Source organism: Haliotis rubra, unplaced genomic scaffold, assembly GCF_003918875.1.
Source record: "Haliotis rubra isolate DU_JTF1 unplaced genomic scaffold, ASM391887v1 Scf145, whole genome shotgun sequence".
Classification (NCBI taxonomy): Eukaryota; Metazoa; Mollusca; class Gastropoda; order Lepetellida; family Haliotidae; genus Haliotis; species Haliotis rubra.
In genome coordinates, this window is record NW_025765392.1 from 1,313,625 (window position 1) to 1,341,253 (window position 27,629).

Genomic DNA, 27,629 nt, shown 5'->3' on the forward strand with positions numbered 1-27,629 from the left:
CCAATACTGGGCGGCCAAGGGTCACAATCGAGTAACCGCCGTCACAAACCACGATTGCCAGACCACACGTAGCGGGGCATTTAAGGCTGTAATGCGGTTACCTTGACCACAGCTGACCAATGCAATATACACCCCAGCATAACAAGGTTCAGGACATAAACACTAAATCTGCAGAGGGACGATTGTCTATTGATTACAAATAAATGACATCACTGAGTTACGGACCACAATGATTGAGATACTGTTACACGTACACGTTGCTTAACGTAATCTTCTAACTTGTAATAGATGGACCGAAGGCTCTCTAACTTGATCTCCCGGTCAATATGGAAAAACAGAACCATTTACACCTCGATCCATAGTGTTTCTCCATCCACTTACTCCGACATCCTGGCCGACATACAACATGAGACATTATCAATCATCAAGGAGTTTACTGAGTCTACAACCTCGGTAACTGAAACCAACATCAGTATGTCTTCTGAATATTTTCCTTCTTTTTCGTCTAAAGCCATGGAAACGGAAACAGTCGCTCAAATAGATTACCAACCCAATACATATACTCTCTTTCAATACCTCCATGTCAAAGTACACTGAGTTTAAAAAAGCTGTTAAATAACATATACCTGGTCCGAGATAAAACCAGCAAATAAAACTTGAGAAAAAATCAACAGGTTTAGTTTCACCAATTCAAAGACGTCAGAAGAAGAGAATTAATCAAATGTTTTATTAACCGACTACTTGGGCATAACAGCGGTTTATGGCATCCAGGAGCCTCTACCGGCAACAAGGGGCACATAACTGTACACGATTTGCGTACAAACACCCCGCTGTTGCCAATGGTTCAAATACAATCAATACATGTTGTATTAAAGTGACTGACTTCTCTCCGACCCAGTACTGTCAGTAACGGCATCACTTTATGCTTGATAATTACACCCTACTGTCTTTCCAGCGAATCAAGGGATAGACACGTCTCTGAAGCGATTGATGTTTCCAGCTTTAATATGATCTGTAAACGCTCTAGTCGACCCATGTGGTTGCCGAAACAGCCCTGATCGTGGATGTGTGCCAACGGCTTCTATTAGAACGGATTTAAGAGGATGAAAGAGCACGCGCGATTTCATTTGAAACCTCCTATTGTGACTTTGCCAAAATGTTTGATTTGTACAAGGTCATGACAAAGCATACAATCTTGTTTCAGAAGCTTGCTATTGACGCCAAAATTATTGTTTGATCTGTGATAACAACTCTACGGCGTATCTAGGTCAAAGTTGAGTAACTGCCTATATTATCGCAACGTGATATGAGTGAACTAAAAGTGATGCAAGGTATGGGAGTTACGGTCACCTTAGCGCTAAGACTACCTTAAGTCTATGTTAAGGTATGGGAGTTACGGTCACCTTAGCGCTAAGGCTACCTTAAGTCTATGTTAAGGTATGGGAGTTACGGTCACCTTAGCGCTAAGGCTACCTTAAGTCTATGTTAAGGTATGGGAGTTACGGTCACCTTAGCGCTAAGGCTACCTTAAGTCTATGTTAAGGTATGGGAGTTACGGTCACCTTAGCGCTAAAACTACCTTAAGTCTATGTTAAGGTATGGGAGTTACGGTAACCTTAGCGCTAAGGCTACCTTAAGTCTATGTTAAGGTATGGGAGTTACGGTCACCTTAGCGCTAAGGCTACCTTAAGTCTATGTTAAGGTATGGGAGTTACGGTCACCTTAGCGCTGAGATCGCTTTGCATAACGGCACCCTGGTGATCGCATTGTCTTGACCAAATATACACGAGTCAAACATTAAACACTATCCATAAAGGCCACGATGGAAGCTCCTTCGTTTGCAGGTACAAGTTTTGTTTGGGTAACGAGCTTCTTTAGTTTAACCAATCGCCATGCCTACATGACAGCAAGGCAACATTACAACAAATCTGCATCTGCGGTACAACCTGCTTCCATCAGGCCTGTCGTAGATATGTGCACTTTAGTCTGTCTCACAGTCCCTAAACATAATGATTTCCCCTTCCACCCAGCCCTTACTGTATTGTTATAGCCCAAATAGAGATAGTCCCCAGGTACAGGTCTGAATTTCCAATTTCAGTGAGGCTCCATTTCAATTTAAATGTCAAAGACTTGTATTTTTATGAAAACGTTTATTCTGTGTGCTCCACTAAAAGCAATCTCCTGCTTCTGTGGTCTGTTTTCCGTTGCAGCATATTCTCCTCCAACCGCCCGGCAATGTCTGTCAGAGGCAGCACGACAGCAGGGTCATACATGCCCACTCCAGAAACTAACGCGACCCCCGCCTGCCTTAATTACGTTAGTGGAGGGGAGATGATAGGCAATGATTTAGGGGTGGTCTTGAGGCTGCCTGTTGATCCCTGGCCAGCCCAAGACTCTGACCCAAGAGCCATCATTTTTCTCTTGGGACCATATCTTGCTCTGATCAATACAGTAATCAGCATGTGCCTCTATGAAAGCCACACTCTGCTGGCGGAGACTGACTTCACCCAGATCCCTTACAGTCCGTCAATAAAATTAGACATTCGACAATCCTGGGGACGTTTGTCCTCTGGCGTCTTCTTCCTCCTCTAAAGACAAATATTGATACGAGTTTAATCCTTGAATAAGACCCTCAAACACCTCCATGTTTGAATCCTTTGTCACAATCGTTCCAATTTTCCGACTGACCACCTCATGATTTAGAGACGCGTCTGCGAAGAACTTGTGAGAATATCTCCGTCTCCAAAGGCTAGACCATTACGAGTATTCAGATCGCCAATTTGTGTTTCAGATGAGGAAAGCAATCTTGAAAAAGCTTTTCATCCAAAGAAATTATTCCTGTCTCTACTGCCCAAGGCGATATGGTCGGAGTCAATTTGTACGCAGGGCTCGGGTTATGCATGTCTTTTCGCTATCCCTTCCAGGAATTCTAATTCTCTATTATAGAAATTAGTTTACATACATAAACAATTGCCTCACCTTATTCCTCTTGCACTATTTTGCTAATATTAGTGTTTCTACTCCGCATTGAGGGTGCCGGTATGGTAAACATGTTCAAATAGGCTAATGTTTTGGAGAAAGCTTTCGATACTCTCGCTTGTTAAAGTCCCATAAACCTCTGCTCAGCTTCGTCTCCGCTTCCAACATGTATAATTTACCCCTCAAACACTCAACGCTGATAACTGGGTTTTGACAGATTTGGCAAGAAATTGAATTGTGAGTCAACTCGAGTTCATGTCTTGGAGCAAGGACATCCTTCAAATGACAGGACAGCCACAAACGGACCTTACTTAGCAAGACGATTGCAATTGCGTTTGGCAAAACAACCAGTGTATTCTCATCAAATTAGGGAGGGGGTATTGATTCTTCTGAATAATAGATGGGATCTTGTGGCCCAAGGAAGCAGTCCTGCTTCGGGAAGTGAAATGGGAGTTTTTTCCAAACTGGTTTCTTCAGTAATCTCAGCAATTTGGACAATGCAAAATGTATATATCGTACAACCAGGAGCTTGCTGTTTCGTGCGATTGGTGCTATTTGCGTATTTATTCCGCTTGTAATAGGCAAAACGAATCCCTTGTGTCACAAGAAAGGTGACATTTTAGACTCCCTGGTTTTAATGTTTGGTCCACGTTAACTTCGATGTGGTCTATGAATTTCCAATTGTCGTTCCTGTCGTATGGATGAAGCCAGTTTAATTCACATCTTTGCATTTCCTCCCGTCAATAATGCCTATCTAAATGTCAAACGGTTTTATGTTTACCCAGGAGGCAGAATCTCTGGGTTTTGTTATGAATAATGCATCGTGGACGAGGTATACACATATGAAATGTTGTGAAATACTCCCAAAAGTTAATACATATGGCACATGCATGGGAATCTGTCTGCAGTCAAATTGACATCTTGCCATAGCTCAACAATGGTAAACAGAGCCTGCAAGCATACTACTCTACCTGTATCAACTGTTAAGTGCTTTGTTAATGAGTCATTGTTTTCCGACATTCGCCGTCATCTGTCCAGATAAATAAATTCATCCCACTAATTGGCAACATAATAATATGATCTAAAGGATTTCATAACATTCACTGATCTGCATGGTCGTCTGCTCTAGTCACGTGATCCATCTCTTCCCGCCATTCGGGAGTCTAAGTCGATGACAAATTGAAGTAGTCTCGCGATAAGTGGAGCACATCTAGACAAGCTTTTTGTGCAATAAAGCGAAATGTGATCATACACACAGCAACCTAGCACTGGCTTCCCAACATGCGATCTCTGATTTTATCGACCAAGCTTCTGATGGAGGACCAGTTTCTATTAGCCCTCGTACATCAGTCAGGTGAGGAACAGTATGGGATGAAGAGGATTTCGGGGATGTATGAACACCGATGGCCAGATTGTTACATGAAGCTTTATTCAACGTCACTAACATAAGTATTTGATCATCGACAGCTTGCTTATTCATTGCGTAAGACGTAATACTGTAGAGTCTGGACCATCAACGGCGAGACTCAGTGAGATGTTAAATGTCACAACAGGCGTTACATAGGGAGATGTTAAATGGCACAACAGGCGATACATAGGGAGATGTTAAATGTCACAACAGGCGATACATAGGGAGATGTTAAATGTCACAACAGGCGATACATAGGGAGATGTTAAATGTCACAACAGGCGATACATAGGGAGATGTTAAATGTCACAACAGGTGATACATAGGGAGATGTTAAATGTCACAACAGGCGATACATAGGGAGATGTTAAATGTCACAACAGGCGATACATAGGGAGATGTTAAATGTCACAACAGGCGATACATAGGAGATGTTAAATGACAGGCGTACATAGGGAGATGTTAATGTCACAACAGGCGATCACATATGGAGATGCGATTAAATGTCACAACAGGCGATACATAGGGAGATGTTAAATGTCACAACAGGCGATACATAGGGAGATGTTAAATGTCACAACAGGCGATACATAGGGAGATGTTAAATGTCACATCACAGGTGATACATAGGGAGATGTTAAATGTCACAACAGGCGATACATAGGGAGATGTTAAATTGTTAAATGTCACGCTAAGGGAGATGTTAAACGTTACGCATGATTCATACTCCCTACCATTCACCAGATGAAGGAGCAAGCATTCACTCCGAAACGTCGTGTTATTCACAATAAAAACGTTGCCATCCCTAAATGTTGCTTTTCGCACACGTGACGCTGAGTAAGATGTTAAATTGTTACAGGAGACACTTGAGATTATGTTACAATGTTACAGATGAAGCTTATGGAGATGTTGCAATGTTGCAGGTGACTCTTATGGATGTATTAACATTTTAAACCTGAAGGTTGTGTGACCGCCGTTGCAATAAATACCAAACACAGTGTTCCCATTCGTGAAGCATCAGTAATGGAGATCATCCAGCCCCTTCTGGACCTAAACACTAAGTAATCACTACCCCGGAGATACTGACGAAGACAGCCCAGATGGTTGGGAACTGGGTCAGTTTACAATCAACAGCTACACTGTCTATTTGAAATTTCCCTTTCTAGTTATAACATCATATTCACGTGCCATGCTGAGACAGGCTGATCAGAGATGCCAGCAGACTGCGATAGGAAGATCTGTGGTTTCTGTCAAAGAGCTCGTGGTTCTGTGTACTTGCCATCTGATCATCCTCTGTGAGCATTCCTTGTGCTAACCGCAGCCTTATCATACATGATAACAAACCCATTTGGAGTCCTGGGGAGGGATGCAGGAAATGGGCAGGGAGTGCCGGTCAAAACATCACATAGAAAACTGGGGAGTCATCCTATCTTGGCTGACACATTGAATAGATTTCTATACTATTAATATGTTAAAACGTACAACAAATGTTTGTTTGAAGGCGCGCACCGGACACGACTTTAATACGTTACCACTGAGGGTTCATCCCAAAATGTGTTTTACATTATCTTGTTAGGTTCAGCACCCCTAGGTTATAACCCTGGTATCGTTGCGGGGAAGGGAAATGCAGTGTGACCTATTTACGTGACGTGTTTCTTTAGCATCTTCCGGCCTCTTAGTATAATTGCTCGATGGTTAAGGATTTGTCTTGGAATAATGCCTTCAAGACCAGAACGGTTCACGAGTCACTCCAATCAAATGAAGTCCGTGATAGTTCAATGTTTGACCTGTCTGGGCGTATGGCGTCGTGTTGCGTGGGACGTTCATCGTGCTATCGACCACTGGTTTCACATTTGCGCTCACACAATTACAGAATTACTGAGCACTGATCAATACGTACAACACAAGTGATTGATTGAGGTGGATAGTAAAATCACAATCGAACTAGAACTGACCATCTCAGAACTTTATGATAATTAGCAGAACAGCAGAACGTTAATTGAAACAATCGAATTACTGCGCACGATTTCATGTGAGACACGAACGCTAGGGGGAGCTACTTAACGAGAGCTGATTTGTTTTGTCTCCATCTCAGGCTCAGGTGGCGTTTACCAAACATCGGATTAGTTGTCCGAGCACTGGTATCGGGGATATGCTACTGCTTACTAACAACTATATCTGAGACAATGATCCAATTATTGTTCCAGCTGATCGTGCACGGGAAGCACAAGTACACAAGAAGCGCCTTGTCGTGTTAATGATGGACGTCTACGTGTGTGTACTGGCAACGTGGATGTCGCCTTCGACATGGGTCTGTCTACACGTTCCAACTCACTCAGAAGCAGATGTTCGGACAGTAGCTTGAGTGTGCAGTGAATAATCTGACAGCTGCAATTGGATGATATATAAGTTAATATGTTTTATTCATAATTATTATTTTATTGCAGCAATCTGAAATTCAAACTGACCATGTTTTGTCTAAAAGATTTTTAGGGCTTTTTTCAGATGACGACTTATTCTGAATGTGTCCGATGGCATTTCTTGTGACATTTGGTTCAGAATTGGGTTGGTGAGTTACGAATTCTGTATTTAGGCTAACCCGGTTAGCTCAACACAAAATATGATCTTACATGCAGATTGGCTGTCTAGTAGCAATATAACGTGTATGAGAAAGCGTTACTTGGAGTGTAAGCTATAATCTGTGGGATGCCCTCAGTCTTCCAAATTACTGGTTCAACTGTAACGGACAATGGCAAAGAATGATACCAATGTACAGCATTGTCATCCTCTTGCTGGAAGTGTATACCTGTGTCAGGTAAAATGATGTCGATGTGCTGTCCATGAATGGATCCCATCGCCAGACCGTTGTAAGCTACACCCAGAACATTCTAGTGACAATAACTCATTCAAACAAAATAATAAAGTGTTGCATTTCCATTGTTAAACCATTGTAATGATGTTAGGTCATTGTGGCAGTTGATTCTCTGCCAAGAATTCACTGGCCGTTGTAAACGTGCATTTTGTGCTAGTAAAACTTTCACACCACAACTTAGGCCATCGTTATACAGAAAGTATTAAACAACCATAACATTGTTTGACTCGGAGTAACCACTCTAATCTACTGATTCCAGAAGCACCTGTTACTAAGCTACCTGTAACTTACTGAATTGTCCATTCGTCAAAACTAATGGCTCGTTAAAACAACTTAATGACATTCACGATCATTCACGATCTAAGGTATATTTTTAATGAACAAACAAGGGTGATGCAAGGACACCAGGTGTTAACAACTGTCTTGTGTCCGCAGCAATTGCTTTTAGTCCGATCCGCCAGCTCCATGGCCAAGTGCATAGAGCGTCTGCCCGTGGATGGGACGTCGGAAGTTCGACTCCCGGCTACGTCATACCGACGTTAAACAATGGTACTTGTTGTTAGCCTGCCTGATCCTCGGCTTTAAAGGGGTTGGGGGGGGGGGGGGGATTAATGACTGGTCGGCTCTATCGAGAATGGATAACTATTAGACTGCGCCTCAGTGTCAGCGCGGACAGAACTATAAAACCTAGGAGGATTAGTACTAACACACGGACATGTGCGTGCATACACATATACTTATCATGCTCCCCGGTTTTTATGTGCACTAATGTTTCATGTCACTTACTAGGACACGAAAACATTATTTTCTGGACTCAAAACTCACGATACAGGCCATTTCACTAGAACATAACGTAAATTTTTAAATAGTTTCCTACTGACGCGCAAATGGACTTAATGTGTTTTGGACAGGTAGCAGTCCATTTGATAATGGAAATGTTTTGCTGACTCACATGCTTTCAGTTGTCGAAATGTTTATTGTCTGACGTTAGGCAGCCTCGGTATCGAAAATTAATCTATCCCGCTACAGCATTAATGTGCATCAGCATCGAAATCTCTTCCGTTTCATCGCCGTTTGTCCAGAATGTCCGCTATCAAGATTGACTGTCAAACAGACATTGGTGTCTCTACGTCTCGGCTTTGTACAACACGAACATTTGTACAATTATTAAGTTCAAACATATTTGAAACATGACCGCTCTTACAAGAGGGATGAAAGACGACCTAATCGGCAGCTATAGAGTAACCCTGTTAATTTGGTCACACTGTCTAATGGCCACTTTAGGGTCGCATCCACAAATATAGGTGGACGGTAATAATGTTTAACGGTAGACAGTAGCTGGCATCTCTAGATTTCACGTTAAGAAACTTGAAGTGTTCATACGTTCCCAGGTTCCTTCAGGTAGACAATTGACTTGACTTTTCGGGTGTTTGTGATGAGAGCCAGCGAGGCAGGTCGGATACGACCAAATTTTAAATAACGCCACGTCATCACTATTTGATAACGATTCACAAAGATATGCTTACGACAAAGTCGGAATCGTACAACAAACCCTTTTAGAACATATTTCCTATGACAGGGAAATGGTTTTATGGCTTGTATTTAAACATTTATTGGATAAACTGTAAGACGAAACTTGGAACTACATTAGGACTAGCAGAGTTTCGTTGTATACTGTAATACAAGTGTGCACGTACAACAGTATTTATGCCGTTGTTCATTAGCAGGTATATCTTATGTGTATTTACCGGAGGTTGGATGTTAAAATGAAATATGTTGATATGAAGGCAGATGTTTCATGTTATAAATAATAAAAGTATTCACAATGCGTTGACTCCATTTACTAGGTGAATGCTCATAGCCCTAACAAATTATGAGGCGATAGAAGGTTAAAAGTCACGTCATTTATTCCAGCGGGTACCCATTTTCTGCTGGGTGAACAGAGGCAATTTTGAACAAACTCACTTGCCTAAGGTGAGATCAAATGTGCTTGAAGTCCAAGAAACTCTAACGAGTCAAGCTGACAAACACGGTCACCCATCCAAGAACTCTTCGCGCCCAACTGAAACAGGACCACCGCATTGTAATGAAACTGGGCCATGAACTTGAGGACAGGGTCGCAATCGTCAGGAAAACGAAACATGTCTCGGAGCAATCTAATTAGATATCTATCTCTGTTGATGATATGGGTATCTATGCTGAACTTCGTGTATAGCACATGGTGTCCATTATATAGAACTCAGTCTGTGGTGACAGTATCGTTACAGGCAGTTTCGTAATGAGAGTGCATTAAACAACACTTGCATGTTTGCACTTTCCCGTGTCATTGTTTGTCGCACACACGTGAATATTCCATAAGTTACATGACAACAGCCTGTAAATATTCTGGACCAGACGTTCCAGGGATTGATATCATGAGCACCGCCGTCGGGTGATGCTAACCAAATCACCGAACCTAACCACTATTAGGTCTATATTCTAAAAGGAATCTATCCGGAAATAAAATCTGAATATTTCCAGATATATATCCCCGGAAATAGGTGTCCTGCTTAGCATTGTCCGTAATAACGAGGTTGATTCTCTAGAGTGATGATGACAAAATGTACCGAACTTATCCACTATTGGGTACATGTTCTGTTCAGAAATTCACACAGAAATCGTAACCGAGTACTTTCAGAATTAATCGTTACCGACCATTAATCAGCTGCCCGGAAAACAGGTGCCCAGACTACCATTGTCCGTAATAATGAGTTCGGTTGATTCTCTCTGTATTTCACTCCACTGTCGTCACTGTCTTCATATGACAAATGCCAGACTGAGTATATGAATCGTGTAAGTTCTGTAACATTTGACTGTCTAGCCATGAAAATATTAAGCGCATAAATCTCACGAAATTATTCAACGCCCACTGACGGACTAGTGTTCTCGGATTCGCTGAAAATTGGAATAGGTGCGGATTGTATTGCGCTACTGCACTGAACGATGCCGTTGATTCCTTACTGGCGACATTTTTTTTAGTGCGAGCTAACACATTTATTCCTAAGAACTGACTTCAATAGTTTTATAGTGTCCTACGTGGATTCATATACATGTACAGTTAACTCGCCACCTTTTCCGCATACCTGTTTTTGTTGGTTTGTTTGTTAACGCCGCGCTCAGCAGTATTCAAGGTGTATGACGAAGGTCTGTAAATAGAACAGTCTGGACCAGACAATCATGTGACTAACATATGACAATTGATCTACGGAAATGGAGTACGATGACGTGTCAAAACCAGATCCCGTTAATCGGCTTTTACGACAAACATGGTTGCTGAAGATCAATTCTAATCCGGATCGTCACGGGCTTACACCTCCACACACGCTAAACAAAGTCAGTTCTCGATGATGAAGAAACCATCTCATATATTATTTCTAGCGACGTTTCGGGAATTCCTCTTGTTCCTTGATTGGGTCACAATCAGCAGATGAAAGGGGCAGTGCCAACGCCTAAATGGTTATCAAAGATTTAATTCGTACGTATCCTCCACTGCAAAGCCTATGCATTCTAAGACATACTTGCATCTTTCTCCTAAAATAGAAACCACCCTCTGCTTGTTTCCAGCATAGCGTTCTAATTTTATCCACATTCCACGCATGTAATTAATAACTTTTCCGGTACTGGTGGCTCCAACCATGAGGTTACTCTGCCCCTCAGCTTGTAGCCAGAGGTCACAGGTCACATCCCCAGTACGGACAGATGCAGGCGGCAGCAGAGCTGGACACACGGGAGAAGATTACATAGACATATAAACCTCACATAATCTCATCAGGGAACGAATGATAGCGGGCTGGTTTATGTATCGGCATACATGAGCTGAAGCAAGTATTCCTACTGAGACACAACTGGTTGGAGCGTATATAGACTAACGTTAAGTCTCTGAATATATATTTGTGATAGAAACCAAACCCTCACAGGGTTAGCCAAGTGGTTAAAGCGACCGTTCGTCACACCGAAGGACCGGGTTCGATTCTTCACATGGGTACAATGTGTGAAGCCAATTTCTGGTGTCCCCCGCCGTGATATTGCTGGAATATTCCTGAAAGCGGAATAAAACCCAACTCAAACACATGTAGCGGACATAAAATTTCCGAGTCCCGTGCTGGGATTCGAACCACGGACCTTCTGATCCGAAGTCTAACGCCTTGTCCACATGACCAAAGAGGTTACCCCTATCAGCAAGCTGACAAGGTAAGGATGCCATCTGTGGGATGACTCCACGCCCTGCTACACACACAAACACTAAACTGAAAAGGAACCCAATGAACCAGAGGACAATATAAAGCTGCTTCTTTTAGACTTTTGCATTACAGAAAGAGCTGGGTGGAAGGGAAATATTGTTCTGGGACTGTGAGACGGACTAGGGCGTTCACCGATAAAGAGACATTCGCCATGCTCCTGGGGAAGTTTTGTCAGATGTATATGACCCTGTGGGCTCCATCTTCATTGGGGATTGAACACGTGAACTGTGGATGGTATTTCAAGGGTTCATTTATCTGCGTGACGTCATTACTTACGGCGTCATTATCGTCAGCATGGAAACATACTTCACGTCGTTGTAAGTGACAGCTAGTCAAGTCAGTACTACTTACTGTTATGTTAATCTAAATGAATAGTCCTGACACTAATAGCATTCACAACGTTAGCCCAAATACCGAAATTGGCATGAATTCCATACCGTGTCGTGTATTATAGAGCCCCCTGTAGGTGTGTGGTCTCATTCACATACTCTTGTGTAGCGTAGGTCTGAGAGACGGACATATCAAACCAAGTTTAACGGTTTTTATAAGTGACTGCAGACTGGGTGACCTTGAAACGGTAAATTCAGGAACATTACATATATATATATATATATATACATGACGATAAGTATCATCGACACTAATTGCGAGAGTATTTTTTCACGCCTCTCTGGATACTACAGTTATATCACAGCGGTCTTAATCAGTCGAGTCAATTGTGCGTGCGTGGGTTTAGTTTTACACCGCCTTTAGCAATATTCCAGCAACATCACGGCGGGGAACACCAGATATGGCCTTCACACATTGTAGCCATTGGGGGAATAATAATAATAATAAATGTGCATTTATAATGCGCGCAATCCAGACAGATATGCCTGCTCAAGGCGCTACAATGGGAATGTATAAAGATAAAAGTCAGGGAGTGTTGAATGGAGTTAAATGTCACTATGATACTTGGAGAACATATGGGTCTTTAGTCTTGATTTGAATTTCTCAAAAGTTGGACACAGTTTCAACTCTGATGGAAGTGAGTTCCAGAGGATAGGGGGCAGTGCTGGAGAAGGATCTGGAGCCAAATGTCTTCAGTCGATATTTAGGAACTTGGAGGAGATTTTGGTCACTTGATCGGAGTTTACGTGCTGGAGTATGTGGAGTCAAGAGTTCAGATAGATAGTCAGGGCTGGTGTTATGGAGGCATCGATATGTGATACAGAGAAGCTTGAACTCTATTCTAGCTTTTACTGGCAACCAGTGGAGGTCTCTGAGCACTGGTGTCATGTGCACGTGTCTTGGTGTTCTTGTGATGACCCGTGCAGCAGAATTTTGCAGCACCTGTAGCTTAGATAGCAGTTTACCACTGATGCCCTGAAGCAAACTGTTGCAGTAGTCTAGTCTTGATGTTATTAGACCATGGGCAAGTACCTTTGCAGCTTCTGCGGTTATTAAGTGTCGAATGTTGCTGATGGATCGGAGATGATAATAACAGGTTCTACTGATGTGGGTAACCTGTTTCTCCATGGAGAGGTGTGAGTCCAGAAATACTCCCAGATCTTTAAGGTGGTCACTGAGAACTATTTCCGTGTCCGCTATCAGAATGGATTGTTCTTCTACTCTGGACAACTGTTGCTTAGTGCCAATCAGCATCACCTCTGTTTTTTCTTCGTTCAGTTTCAGCTTATTTGCTGTCATCCATGACTTTGTTCTTGCCGTACAATCAGATATGCGTTGGAAGGAAACCTGAAGGTTATTGAGTTTGAATTTGTCCATCATTTGTGTATCGTCAGCATATCCATGGTGAAGAAGCTTGAGGTCTTCGGTGTGACGAGCGAACGCTTCAACCACTAGGCAATCCAGTGGTTAACAGCATGAACAAGGATTCGCGTCCTTGGACTTTGATAACTTGCAATGAGTCAGGTCACAGCCAAGAAACACCCAATCCACAGTGGTGGTTGTGTAGATAAGCAGGTGGAGAAGAGGGCCTGTTGTAGTACCAGTCAATGATATATAGGGAATGTCTTGTAGAACAACTGCATCGCTGTAAGAACGTCAGTGAAGGCGAACCACTGTCAGAACGGCGGTATATCGGCACCACTTTGGTAATGACAGTATAATGACTCAAGTGTCCTACAGTTTAGTGGCACCCGTCATAATGAGTGAGTTTAGTTTTAGGCCGCACTCTGTACTATTCCAGCTGAATAGAGGCACCCGTGTCATAACGGCAGTATAGTGGCACCACTGTCATAAAAGTAGTATAGTGGCACCACTGTCATAACGGCAGTATAGTGGCGACACTGTCATAACGGCAGTATAGTGGCACCACTATCGTAATAGTAGTATAGTGGCACCACTGTCATTATCATAACGGCAGTATAGTGGCGACACTGTCATAACAGTAGTATAGTGGCACCACTGTCATAACAGTAGTATAGTGGCACCATTATCATAACAGTAGTATAGTGGTAGTATAGTGCCACCATCATAACGGCAGTATAGTGGCACCAATGTCATAACAGTAGTATAGTGGCACCATTATCATAACGGTAGTATAGTGGCACCATTATCATAACGGCAGTATAGTGGCACCAATGTCATAACAGTAGTATAGTGGCACCATTATCATAACAGTAGTATAGTGGCACCATTATCATAACGGCAGTATAGTGGCACCAATGTCATAACAGTAGTATAGTGGCACCATTATCATAACGGTAGTATAGTGGCACCATTGTCATAACGGCAGTATAGTGGCACCATTATCATAACAGTAGTATAGTGGCACCATTATCATAACAGTAGTATAGTGGCACCACTGTCATAACGGCAGTATAGTGGCATAATTGGCACCACTGTCATAACGGCAGTATAGTGGCACCATTATCATAACGGCAGTATAGTAATGTCATAAGTGGCACCATTATCATAACGGTAGTATAGTGGCACCATTATCATAACGGCAGTATAGTGGCACCATTGTCATAACAGTAGTATAGTGGCACCATTATCATAACAGTAGTATAGTGGCACCACTGTCATAACGGCAGTATAGTGGCACCATTGTCATAACGGTAGTATAGTGGCACCATTATCATAACAGTAGTATAGTGGCACCATTATCATAACGGTAGTATAGTGGCACCACTGTCATAACGGTAGTATAGTGGCACCATTATCATAACGGTAGTATAGTGGCACCAGTGTCATAACGGCAGTATAGTGGCACCATTATCATAACGGTAGTATAGTGGCACCACTGTCATAACGGCAGTATAGTGGCACCACTGTCATAACGGCAGTATAGTGGCACCATTATCATAACGGCAGTATAGTGGCACCAGTGTCATAACGGCAGTATAGTGGCACCATTATCATAACAGTAGTATAGTGGCACCATTATCATAACGGCAGTATAGTGGCACCACTGTCATAACGGCAGTATAGTGGCACCATTATCATAACGGCAGTATAGTGGCACCAGTGTCATAACGGCAGTATAGTGGCACCATTATCATAACAGTAGTATAGTGGCACCATTATCATAACGGCAGTATAGTGGCACCATTATCATAACGGCAGTATAGTGGCACCAGTGTCATAACAGTAGTATAGTGGCACCATTATCATAACAGTAGTATAGTGGCACCATTATCATAACGGCAGTACGGTACCAGTCATAACAACACAGTAGCTTGACATCTGTAAGTCATAACGACCTCGCCATGCAACATGTGGTGTTCTCCCGTAGGATCCATACTGCTCCAGGTGGAATAAACATCCTGTCTGTTTGCTCAATGATAAACAGATGCGCCTCGCTGGCGTCTGGCATGTACAACTAAACACTCAGCGTTTCAAGCATCTACATTAATTTGGGTCGACCTGAGATGTTATCGCTAAAAGATTTTTCTTCACGTCGATGACAACTTTTATATAGGACAGTTTCCCTGATACATGTCGAGTAACGATGACAACTTTTGTATACGACAATTTCCCTGATACATGTCGAGTAACGATGACAACTTTTATATACGACAGTTTCCCTGATACATGTCGAGTAACGATGAGAACGTTTGTATATGACAAGTTCCTGATACATGTAACAATGAGAACGTTTGTATACGAGTAAGTCGAGGATGACAACTTTTATATACGACAGTTTCCCTGATACATGTCGAGTAACGATGAGAACGTTTGTATATGACAAGTTCCCTGATACATATCGAGTAACAATGAGAACGTTTGTATACGATAGTTTCCCTGATACATGTCGAGTAACGATGACAACTTTTATATACGACAGTTTTCCTGATACATGTCGAGTAACGGTGACAACTTTCATATACGACAATCTCCCTGATACATGTCGAGAAACGATGACAACTTTTATATACGACAGTTTCCCTGATACATATCGAGTAACGATGTCACTTGTATGTACGACAGTTTCTCTGATACATGTCGAGTAACGATGTCACTTGTATGTACGACAGTTTCCCTGATACACATGTAGAATAACGATGACCACTTGTATGTACGACAGTATTACGACAGTTCAGTTTCTCTGATACATGTCGAGTAACGATGTCACTTGTATGTACGACAGTTTCCCCGATACATGTCGAGTAACGATGCCAAAAACGATGATAAAAATCCCAATTGTTCCTTAAATATGTGGAATACATACGTCATCTTAGACATACAATATTGTTTCCTGAGACATGTCGAGCTACGATGCCAAATTGACTGCACGATAGAGTTCACCTGCCGAGTAACAATGTGACGCTCTTATCTCTGTCCGGTCGAGTAACGATGTCATCTTATGTGAACGATCGTGTCTCTGTTCTGTCGAGAAACGATGTCATCTTATGTAAACGATCATAAATCTGTTCTGTTGTGTCACAATGTGATTTTAGATGAACGATCATATCTGTCACCTGTCGAGTAACGATGTCATCTAATGTGAACGATCGTATCTCTGTCATGCGGAGTAATGTTTTAACGCAAGGTATGAGTACAAGGCATCCATCGGAAATGTTACCTTTTATTCACACATGCGAAATCGTTTGTTTCCCAGTTATAGTCCGTTTCACAGACCCAAGAGAATATATTACTAAAGTATAGAATGATTTGGCACGTCTAGTGTGCCTCAGTTCTTGGTCCAGAATTAAGGATTGTTCTCGACTCAATTTGGACTTTTTTGTCTTTGCACACATATTTTTGGGGACTTAATATCAGTGACCAGTATCAATGATGTCACAGATACATACACTTCTGCATTAACACAGGCTCGCACATAGAGAATTTCCAAGTTTGTCACAGGGTAACGTTACTATAGATACAGCGCACATGTGTCAGGTCTTGTTAGCTGATACAGACATTACCATTGTGACATACGTGCGCCATTCTTTGTTTCCTATCCAAAGACAATTTTTAAAATAGGCAAAGAATTGTTTTCGCTTCCGAGGAACAACAACGGGCTAGAAGTGGTCTTCAGCGATTCCCGTTAGTCGTCACAGAAGGTTTTGCTTGTCGCAAGAGACAACGGGATCGGTGGTCAGGCTTGCTGACTTGGTTGGTGTATGTCATCGAATCCCCATTGCATAGATAGGTGCTCATGATGTCAATCACTGGCTTGTCAGGTCCAGACTCGATTATATAGAGACTAATGTCATACAGCTGGAATATCACTAAGTGCTGCGTTAAACGAAAAAATGCACAGACAAAACTTACGAGTGGCAAGCGTCAATTCAGCCACAATGCCGAATAAAAAGCGGCACTTGGTTGTCCTCTCAGCGTGAGTGAGGGAATTGGGTTTTACGCTCTCGCCTATCAATCATCCAAATATTATGGCTTAATTTATACATTATGGTAAATAACATCCATAAGCTCGTATAGTTAGGATATTATGATGTGCATGTCTGTTCTTATTTAATACATTGATTTTGGGCCGTTTACAACCGGCTATACCTGGCATGTCTGCAAGCTTCAACAGCCCATGTCAATTACATGTCCATTTCAAGTATGTTCCCCCTTCCCTCTTTATTATAACAGTAAATCAATGGGTGCCCTGTCGAAGGTTAATGTTAATGTATAGTCAACCACACAAGCAGTCAGTCGAAACACCCCCACCAGAAGCCCGGCATATGGGTTGATGGAATGTGTGATTCTGCAGGGTGACAGGAGGTGATGAAGTGTCAGTAACAACACATCATTGTGAACGTCAGCGAACATGCACCGTTGACATGTGTGGTCTATGAATTGAAATAGACAGCAACCGGAAACAACGTCCAGTCAACATCTGTTTGATTGGCATTTAGAAGTTGGTGACTAATAAGAAAGTAAGAAAGTTTATGGATAACAACTTCTTTATTATATATGATGCGACGTTTCGGTATGGATTCTTATACCGTTGTCAAGCAAGAGTGAAGTACTACAGCACAGAACAGACTTATATACATGAACAGGGATTAAGTAATAACAACATGTAGGACTGAATGAGGGGGATTAACAATAACAACAAGGCACGGTGGCAATAATGTAGTGACAATAGGAAGCCAATGGTGGTGGAGGTAAAAAACAAAATATTTTTGGACGACTTCACAGCTTATTGCCTGCCTTGTTGTTGAGCAGGCACACGCGAATTACTTGCAGAAGTTTGTTACGTTGGCATCTTTCCAAAGCAACAGGTTGTACTTTTTTGTAGCGTATGTTTATGACGTACACGCTTCTGGCTGTGAGTACAGATTTCAGTTGTAGTCAAGCGAATGTTTTCCTGAAAACAGCGTAAAATATTTCAGAAAAATGTTTTGATTGCGACTCACAAGTCACAAACATTGTGTAAATGTTGCAATAACACCAAAGATATCGTACCCAATTGGAACATTGCTAGCAAAATATTTACGTTGTTTTAATAGTCTCAAAACACCAGGTGTGTACTTTATTTTGTACATCAGTATAGTTGCACGCATGAACTGCATGGACTTACCGTGAATAGTTGCACGGACTAGATACACAGACTGGTTGCATTTTGGACTAGATGTTGCACGCATGAATAGTTGCACGGACTAGATGCACAGACTGGTTGCACGGACTAGTTTCACTAGTACGTTACATGAACTACTTGCCCTGGCTAGTTTCTACAGGCATCAGTTATAACAGTTACACTGACTAGCTGCACTTCCTACGAGGTGTACATGACTACTGACAACAATTTCAGCCATGACAAGTATCGTCGAATAAAATCATGCTTTCTGACAAACATTCGTTACAATTCAATTTGTTAAGTATCTAGTGTTGAACAAAATATTGATTCTCTGTCCACAGATCCAGTGTGTTGGTTCAAATCTTCCATATCAATGAGTGAGTGAGTTACTTTAGTTTTACGCCGCACTCAGCAATATTCCAGCTATATGGAGGCGGTCCGTATATAATCGAGTCTGGACGACAACAAGAGCATGAGCATCGATGTACGCAATTGAGATACGGTGACACGAGTCAACCAGGTCACCGAGCTTGACAATGAATGTACCATGTTACATAACGCTGTCTGATATCAACATGGTGTTTACGAGGTAATCACGCCTGCACGGCACGGATGTCAATCAGCAATAGTGAAACTGACACATAACTGCTTGTTGTCGTTTCGTTATTTCCATGTTTGACCGACATTTATTCGTCCATGACCTTGTGGTAGACGGATGCAATGTTAATGACATTACACACGGGACAAACAAAATACTCCGCTGAAGTGAAAGCCACATAATGATCTTTGACGTATTGGCGTGAGTGATGTCCCTTGCTTTTGAGTGGTATCAGGCGCGGTTACTCCCAAATGCAGTACAATGGCGCTATGTAGAGTTGCGTCCCCTTGGCACCAGCGTAATATAATTATTTCGGCTTACTTTCTACATTAAGCTCAAACTGCTATAATTGCAACATTGTTAAAAACGGCGTAAATTCCAACTCATTCACTCTTTTCTTCTGAGATTTGATTAATAATACACAGAATATGTATGTATGAAATTCGTGTGTATAACATCCAACGTAATTTTTTATACACAACGCTCCCAGACTTTAACTAATTAAAACAAATTACACCTCACTGATCCAATTTAGTTATTTTGCTACAGGACTTAAAATCGGGAGATTAAAACCACTGTCACGACGTACAAGTCTCCATCCTCATCCCAACACACAGGCCAGGGTCGGGACACGAACCTTATCACTGACACGCGACTGCATCCATAATGATATTCAATAATGATAACCAATAGTTCACTTTCTCCAGCCCATGGAAGGTAATTGAACACGATTTGGCTCAATAAAGAGTCGTCGCTAATCTGCTAATAGCATTGTCCTTCGCTTACCGATAGTTCGGCGTGTAGCGCTGTGCTATTAAGGTAATATGGTAGCTGTAATCTATGGCTCTCGTGTTCAATGCAGTAACACTGCTCCCCTGTCTAAGATGAAATGCGGAACTGTAAACGGCAACTCTGAGATGGTGTCAAGTGGAATATGCGCCTTATAAAGGACACGGTTCCAAGCAGATATGGGGAATCAATATTTGGTGTCACGCAAACCGATAGCGCATGGCTACATTCGGCTATTCAGATGTGAAGCCTGACTGGTGCAGGCGACGGCTTAATATAACATTCTGTCAGACATATTTCATATTGGTTACCATGACAATTACTTGCTGACAAACGTCATAAAGAACTGGCACATTAGTTTCAGTCCAACGGTGCTGCTTTAAGGTATGGTGAATTACAATTATCTGAAATAGTTAACCTTGACTAGTACTTCAGCATCTCAGTTGACCACGGAGCTTGATATGTGTGCGCGTGCTTGCGTGTGTGCAGTCGTGCGTGTGCGCATCAGTCTCAAATGATGCAGGTATCCTTTTTGTAAAACCCAGCACTAGGAGTTGTGCGGGTCAAAGCTGATTACGTGGCATAGATGAATCTATTAATTTTAGACATATCTCAGCATCGTGGACATCGTACATCTCGTATATATTATCTCACTGCCCGATTACAATGGATCAGAGGGACTTAACTACAACATAAATATGTCGGAGACGTAACACTACCACGATAGAATATGAGCAGGAGGGCCATGTAACGTCACGAACCGACAGCCATGTCGCATATTGATGCATGGAGCCGCATACTGGACTCAGAGAGAAGTCATATGAACTCGGTTCGTGATATGTCACTTCTCATTACGACATAGGTCGGTCTATAAATCAGTTAATGAACGCACGGTAAGGAGGTAAGGATTGATCCAAACGACGGATAAATAGCGCGTAATTCTACTGGAGATCAAACGGTTTAACAAGAAAATGTTTTTGCTCTTCATGCAAGCATACACATTTAAAGATGTACTGGCTTAAAGACAGATCTCCACAATTTGACATGAAGTACCTTATCAGCTAATGATGTTGCAATGACAGCTAGATAATTTCTTTCTCAAAATATATCTTATTTCCTTATTCCATAGCCATGGTTTATGTGACTGAAGTATAACGACTCAATGTATTTGTATTGTCTTAATGTGTGTGCCCATATACAAAATTTACAAAACAAACATATGCGTGCTTCGACCCGGAAGTAGTTGTATCTCATTGACCTGTTCACATTATGCCCTTATCTGTAAACATCTAGGGTGACTCTGAATTGCAGGTGTTTATAAACACTTAGTGTCAGAAAGCATGTATCCAAACGAAACACGTGACAGTACAGTGCTAATTTGGGTCAATCTAGACTTGCAAAACCATACCCGACATGAGTTGGTTTCAGTTGTTAATTTGTCTGATGAACTGATGAAGACAGAAACAATCTAACATGACGTCGTCACAAACAGGATGCACGATATGACTTTCGCATCAGTGAAAAAAGATCAAATAAAGTAAAAATACTTTTTGTTACTTCCTGGTCACAAAGGGTCGAGGTGACACGACTGTGATCATTAAATCATGTTATGAGAGGCATGCCATGGTCGTGAAATCAACTGGATGATATTTCAGGGGGTTCTCTTTCAATACGCACCGTTTAGCCGGCATTTGAAAGAGAAACCAAATCAATTAATTAATCAGCTATTCAAGTCAAACAACGTTATCTGATGTACAAACCTCTGTCACTGAAATACACTGATATCCAAATAGAACCGAGAACAATGATTCATGTCAGAGCGGAGGCAGTCAAGACTTGCAAAATAAATTAAAAGTTGAGTTGGACCTCTATTCCGGTTTAATGTTTAATATCTATGGAATGGAAGACAGAAATAGCCAAATGCAAGTACTGAACTGACAGCTGTACATCTCTCAGTACATACTAACATTGATAAGCGCCCAGTGTATCCACAGCCTGCATTATCCTGTACGTGATATGGTTACAGACTTCACCTTAACAAACCGTTTTAATTCGCAATGGTTATTTAGTATACTTCAAACATGGTAGCTTCTAGTGTTATTTCCGCTCATGTCAGCCAGTGAAGCACACGGCTTGCCAACACCAGCATAATTAATTCCACGCTAGTAACACACATACTACCCTCTGCACTAACATACTCATGGCCTACATTCGCAACACAAAGAAAAAACCGCTTTCACTTCGCTGCTGCAGATGCTGGTGAGATTCAGATACGTTCATTATGTGGAATCATTTGGGATCAATGATGCTATACAACAATAATGTTGTGTGTGTTTTGTGTCAACACGGGGAGTAAGATTCCACGCTTATCTTAGCAATATCCGGGCCACAGCGCTGCGGGGGAGGGCAGGGGTCACCAAGGACGATATTTAAAGATTTTACCCATATGCATGCACCAGTCAGTTTCACTTACACTAATCTAATCTGGCATAAATCATAAATGTATTCGGGGGTTGTGCCAATACTATGGAATTCGAAGGTTACCATTTTAGCTTTTCAGGTGACAAGAAGTTACGTCGTCCTGATAACGTCAGCTGACCTTGAAATGTCTATAAGTAACTTGATTCCTCATTGTCACAGAACACTATTTAAGGACAGTAGATATTCAGCTTGAAGCAATGTATAAGATAAGATAAGATAAGATATTTATTGCATAGCATTCCATGAAGAAACAGTGGCAATATTCTATAAGCTACAAATATTTACACAGTAGGTACAAGAAATATAGATACATTTCACACATAAATGATGTACATTATAACAATTTTTAGAAATCATGTGGTATAATGACATGGAAATAATATATGAGGAGACTATGGTAAGATATAAAATTCATTTAAAGTTGTAAAGATGGTGACATATTTTGGAAATTAATTCAGGACTTATATCGACTACAATGTGCAAAATGCAATGTTATATCCTCAACAAATTGTTCAATACATATAGTATTAATATTTACAAAGCTTGCTCTATCCACACACATGTATGTATCTATCAATATATATGTATATAAAATATACACATATTAACTGGTATAAGCCTATTACAGAGTCATAATACAGCTGAAGATATACAGCATGCACACACTAAGTGGGTCTATAATGATATCCTTGCTGCATCACCATATTAATCTCTGTTTATGTCTACGTTGCGATATACGATACCCAGAGACCTAGTCTCTCTTACTGACCCCAGATAATATACTTAAATCGCAGTTTCATCCTCATCTTCTTCTCAGCGTCAGCAGCCTACGTTCACTCTTGTCAGCTCTGGGAATTGGGGCCTTGTGGGTTTATCAACTTATTTTATTCAGTATGACGTGTACGTTTATTTCGGTGACTGTATGTTCGTCTGGTAAAGACTTGACAGAAAGGTTAACCTTTGTCACTAGTGGTTCATTAGTGGTTCATTCATATAAGCCACGCCGCTGTTTTGCCTTTTACGATCGGTGGAGTGTGGTTTGGCTGATTACCGAAGCTGTTTATTCTCTGCTGTTGGAGTTTCATTATTATACTAACAGTTGGTGTGCTCCATTAATAACATACATTAACTTCAACTTCGGCGTTACATGGCCGGAAGCAAGGTGGTAAAGTTTCGCTGAGGAATGTTGGTTTGCAAATCTTGCACAGATACACAGCATTCGAACCTTTATATCACAAAACCCTGTTCGGATGGCGGGTAGCCATGTGGTAACACGTCACACGCTGAATGTCTGGGTTCGATTCCTCTCATCATCTTGATGTGTGAAGCTTATTTCTGATATCTCCGTATTGATATTTCTGGGTTGTTGCCAAAATGGCATAACACTTGTCTCATTCATCAGAAATACAAGTGGTATAAATATTATTCCGTTTGCTGTCTATACAAGCTGTACATCACGTGTGGATACGTTCCTTGTGTATATGTCCACGTCCCCTCTATATGTCCACTGTGAATATGTCCACTGTGGGTATGTTCCCTGTGAATATGTCACCTCTATACGTTCCCTATGGGTATATTCCCTGTGAATATGTCACCTCTATACGTTGTCTGGGGGTATGTTCCCTGTGAATATGTCCCCTCTATACGTTCCCTGGGGGTATGTTCCCTGTGAATATGCCCCCTCTATACGTTCCCTGTGGGTATGTTCCCTGTGATTATGTCACCTCTATACGTTGCCTGGGGGTATGTTCCTCTATACGTTCCCTGTGGGTATGTTCCCTGTGGGTATGTTCCCTGTGAATATGTCACCTCTATACGTTCCCTGTGGGTATGTTCCCTGTGATTATGTCACTTCTATACGTTCCCTGTGGGTATGTTCCCTGTGAATACTAGTATGTCCCCTCTATACGTTCCCTATGGGTATGTTCCCTGTGGGTATGTTCCCTGTGAATATGTCCCCTCTATACGTTCCCTGTGAATATGTCCCCTCTATACTTTCCCTATGGGTATGTTCCCTGTGAATATGTCACCTCTATACGTTGCCTGGGGGTATGTTCCCTGTGAATACTAGTATGTCCCCTCTATACGTTCCCTGTGGGTATGTTCCCTGTGAATATGCCCCCTCTGTACGTTCCCTGTGGGTATGTTTCCTGTGAATATGTCCCTCTATACGTTCCCTGTGGGTATGTTCCCTGTGAATATGTCACCTCTATACGTTCCCTGTGGGTATGTTCCCTGTGATTATGTCACCTCTATACGTTCCCTGTGGGTATGTTCCCTGTGAATACTAGTATGTCCCCTCTATACGTTCCCTATGGGTATGTTCCCTGTGGGTATGTTCCCTGTGAATATGTCCCCTCTATACGTTCCCTGTGAATATGTCCCCTCTATACTTTCCCTATGGGTATGTTCCCTGTGAATATGTCACCTCTATACGTTGCCTGGGGGTATGTTCCCTGTGAATACTAGTATGTCCCCTCTATACGTTCCCTGTGGGTATGTTCCCTGTGAATATGCCCCCTCTGTACGTTCCCTGTGGGTATGTTTCCTGTGAATATGTCCCCTCTATACGTTCCCTGTGGGAATGTTCCTGTGAATATGTCCCCTCTATACGTTCCCTGTGAATATGTCCCCTCTATACGTTCCCTGTGGGTATGTTCCCTGTGAATATGTCCCCTCTATACGTTCCCTGTGGGTATGTTCCCTGTGAATATGTCCCCTCTATACGTTCCCTGTGAATATGTCCCCTCTATCTGTTCCCTGTGGGTATGTTCCCTGTGAATATGTCCCTCTATACGTTCATTGTGAATATGTCCCCTCTATACGTTCCCTGTGAATATGTCCCCTCTATACGTTCCCTGTCGGTATGTTCCCTGTGAATATGTCCACTGTATACGTTCATTGTGAATATGTCCCCTCTATATGTTCCCTGTGAATGTGTCTCCTCTATATGTTCCCTGTGAATGTGTCCCTCTATATGTTCCCTGTGAATATGTCCCCTCTATATGTTCCCTGTGAATATGTCCCCTCTATATGTTCCCTGTGAATATGTCCCTCTATATGTTCCCTGTGAATATGTCCCCTCTATACGTTTCCTGTGGGTATGGCCCCTCTATATGTTTCCTGTGAATATGTCCCCTCTATACGTTCCTGTGAATGTGTCCCCTCTATATGTTCCCTGTGAATATGTCCCCTGTGAATATGTCCCCTCTATATGTTCCCTGTGAATATGTCCCCCCTGTATGTTCCCTGTGAATGTGTCTCCTCTATATGTTCCCTGTGAATATGTTCCCTGTGAATATGTCCCCTCTATATGTTCCCTGTGAATATGTCCCCTCTATATGTTCCCTGTGAATATGTCCCCTCTATACGTTCCCTGTGAATATGTCCCCTCTAAATGTTCCCTGTGAATGTGTCTCCTCTGAACGTTCCCTGTGAATATGTCCCCTCTATATGTTCCCTGTGAATGTGTCCCCTCTATATGTTCCCTGTGAATGTGTATCCTCTATACGTTTTCTGTGAATATGTTTCCTGTGAATACGTCTCCAGTGTATACTTTCCCAGCGAATACGTCCCGTGTATACGTTCCCTGTTAATATGACCAATGTGTATACGTTTCCTGTGAAAACTTCCAAAGTGTCTACATGCCTTGTTTATAAGTACCGTGTGAATACATCCCCTGTAAACACGTCCCAATGTGAATACATTCCCAGTTAATTCATACGTTGTGAATACGGCCCTGGTTTTTACGTCCACTATGGATATGCCCCATGTCTACACGTCCACTGTGAATACGTCTAGTGTGTATACGGAATACGATGTGTGGAATTTCTATCACACAGTTAAACAGGTATGACCTCATTAATCTGCAAGACCGGCTGTGTTTTCACGTCACTTTCCGTCAGCTCAGACGTTTTATTGCCTTGTTACTAGATCATGACACGTGCACACTTTCATGTAAGTTATACCCCGGACTTGAACAATGTATAAACCTCCACGATGAGCGTCTTGACGAGCTATATGACATCATGTCGCCACAGGTGGTGGTCACTGTGTATTCCGGATGGCGTGCACGGATGGAGGGATGTACCAAAGGTCACCTTCTGAGACTGGCCTTCAAAACTTAGCCAAGAACATACACGTCATGTCAGAGCATCCGATACAATTGGCATAAATGTATTTTTAATAAATTCCCATATGTGTGTGTAAATATTCATTGCTTGCACTCCCCTCAACCAAAACACAATGACAATATATTCTTTTCAAAACCTGAATGGGCATTGTCTCCAATTCTCCATTACCATATGTTGGCTACATATATTAAACACTACCTATGCAATCCAGATTTCTAGGCACATCACGAAAGCATATCGCCATTTGACAAAACCATCCACTTTACTACGCCAATACTCTTTGAGAGAATAGTTTCAGTAGACTGTTTAATAGATTATTGGACTAATCGTAATCGATAAGGTTCTAATTGTAATACGCCCTGAATAGACGGTACTATACTTGTGGAACGACCAAGCGACCAGCTTGGATGTACGTTGCTGGAAGACAAACCTTTATCAGTGTCAAGCAAACATGGTTGGGACCCCAGAAATCTAAGGAAGACGGTTTTATAGATGTTAACTTATTTATTATGAGGAACTCTACGTTTCGGAGTATATCCTTACTCCTTCTTCGGGTGAATGATATGATATGAGGTAGAGAGCATAATGTGCACATGTAAGAACAACAAAAGTAATAAGGCTGAAGGGGTCGTTGTCGGCACGGGTACTACAGATATGTACCCCAGGTACGTTTCTGTATACAGAAACGTACCCTGGCCATAATGAAAATACAGAAACGTACCCTAGGACGATTCCATTCCCATTGTGTCGTATTCTTGATCGGAACTGTCATGCTGTTGTATTAGATACATTAGATGCTTTATGTAAGTAATGAGAACACAGTAACAGATATTTCGCGATGCACATGAATACCAATCGGAATTAGTTGAACGGTAACAATTACATATGGTTTCGGTTTTAGATTGCGGAATATGGACTCGTCCGACTTTTAGGGTACCGGGTACGTTTCTGTATTTTGACTTTGTTTAGGGTACATATCTGTATACAGAAACGTACCTGGGGTACGTATCTGTAGTACCTGTGCCGACAACGACCCCTTCAGCAGTAATAAGACAACAAATGTGGAGGCAAAACATATTACTGTTGTTGTTATTACATGTACACAATATGCTC

At 41.9% G+C, this 27,629-nt stretch overlaps 1 protein-coding gene across 5 annotated transcripts in view; it reads right to left on the minus strand.

The window, feature by feature from the left end:
- The window catches only part of LOC124269495 (beta-1,4-N-acetylgalactosaminyltransferase bre-4-like), a 108,189-nt gene that overhangs the window by 44,980 nt on the left and 35,580 nt on the right, over nt 1–27,629 (minus strand). The gene's annotated exons all lie outside the window — the stretch shown is intronic.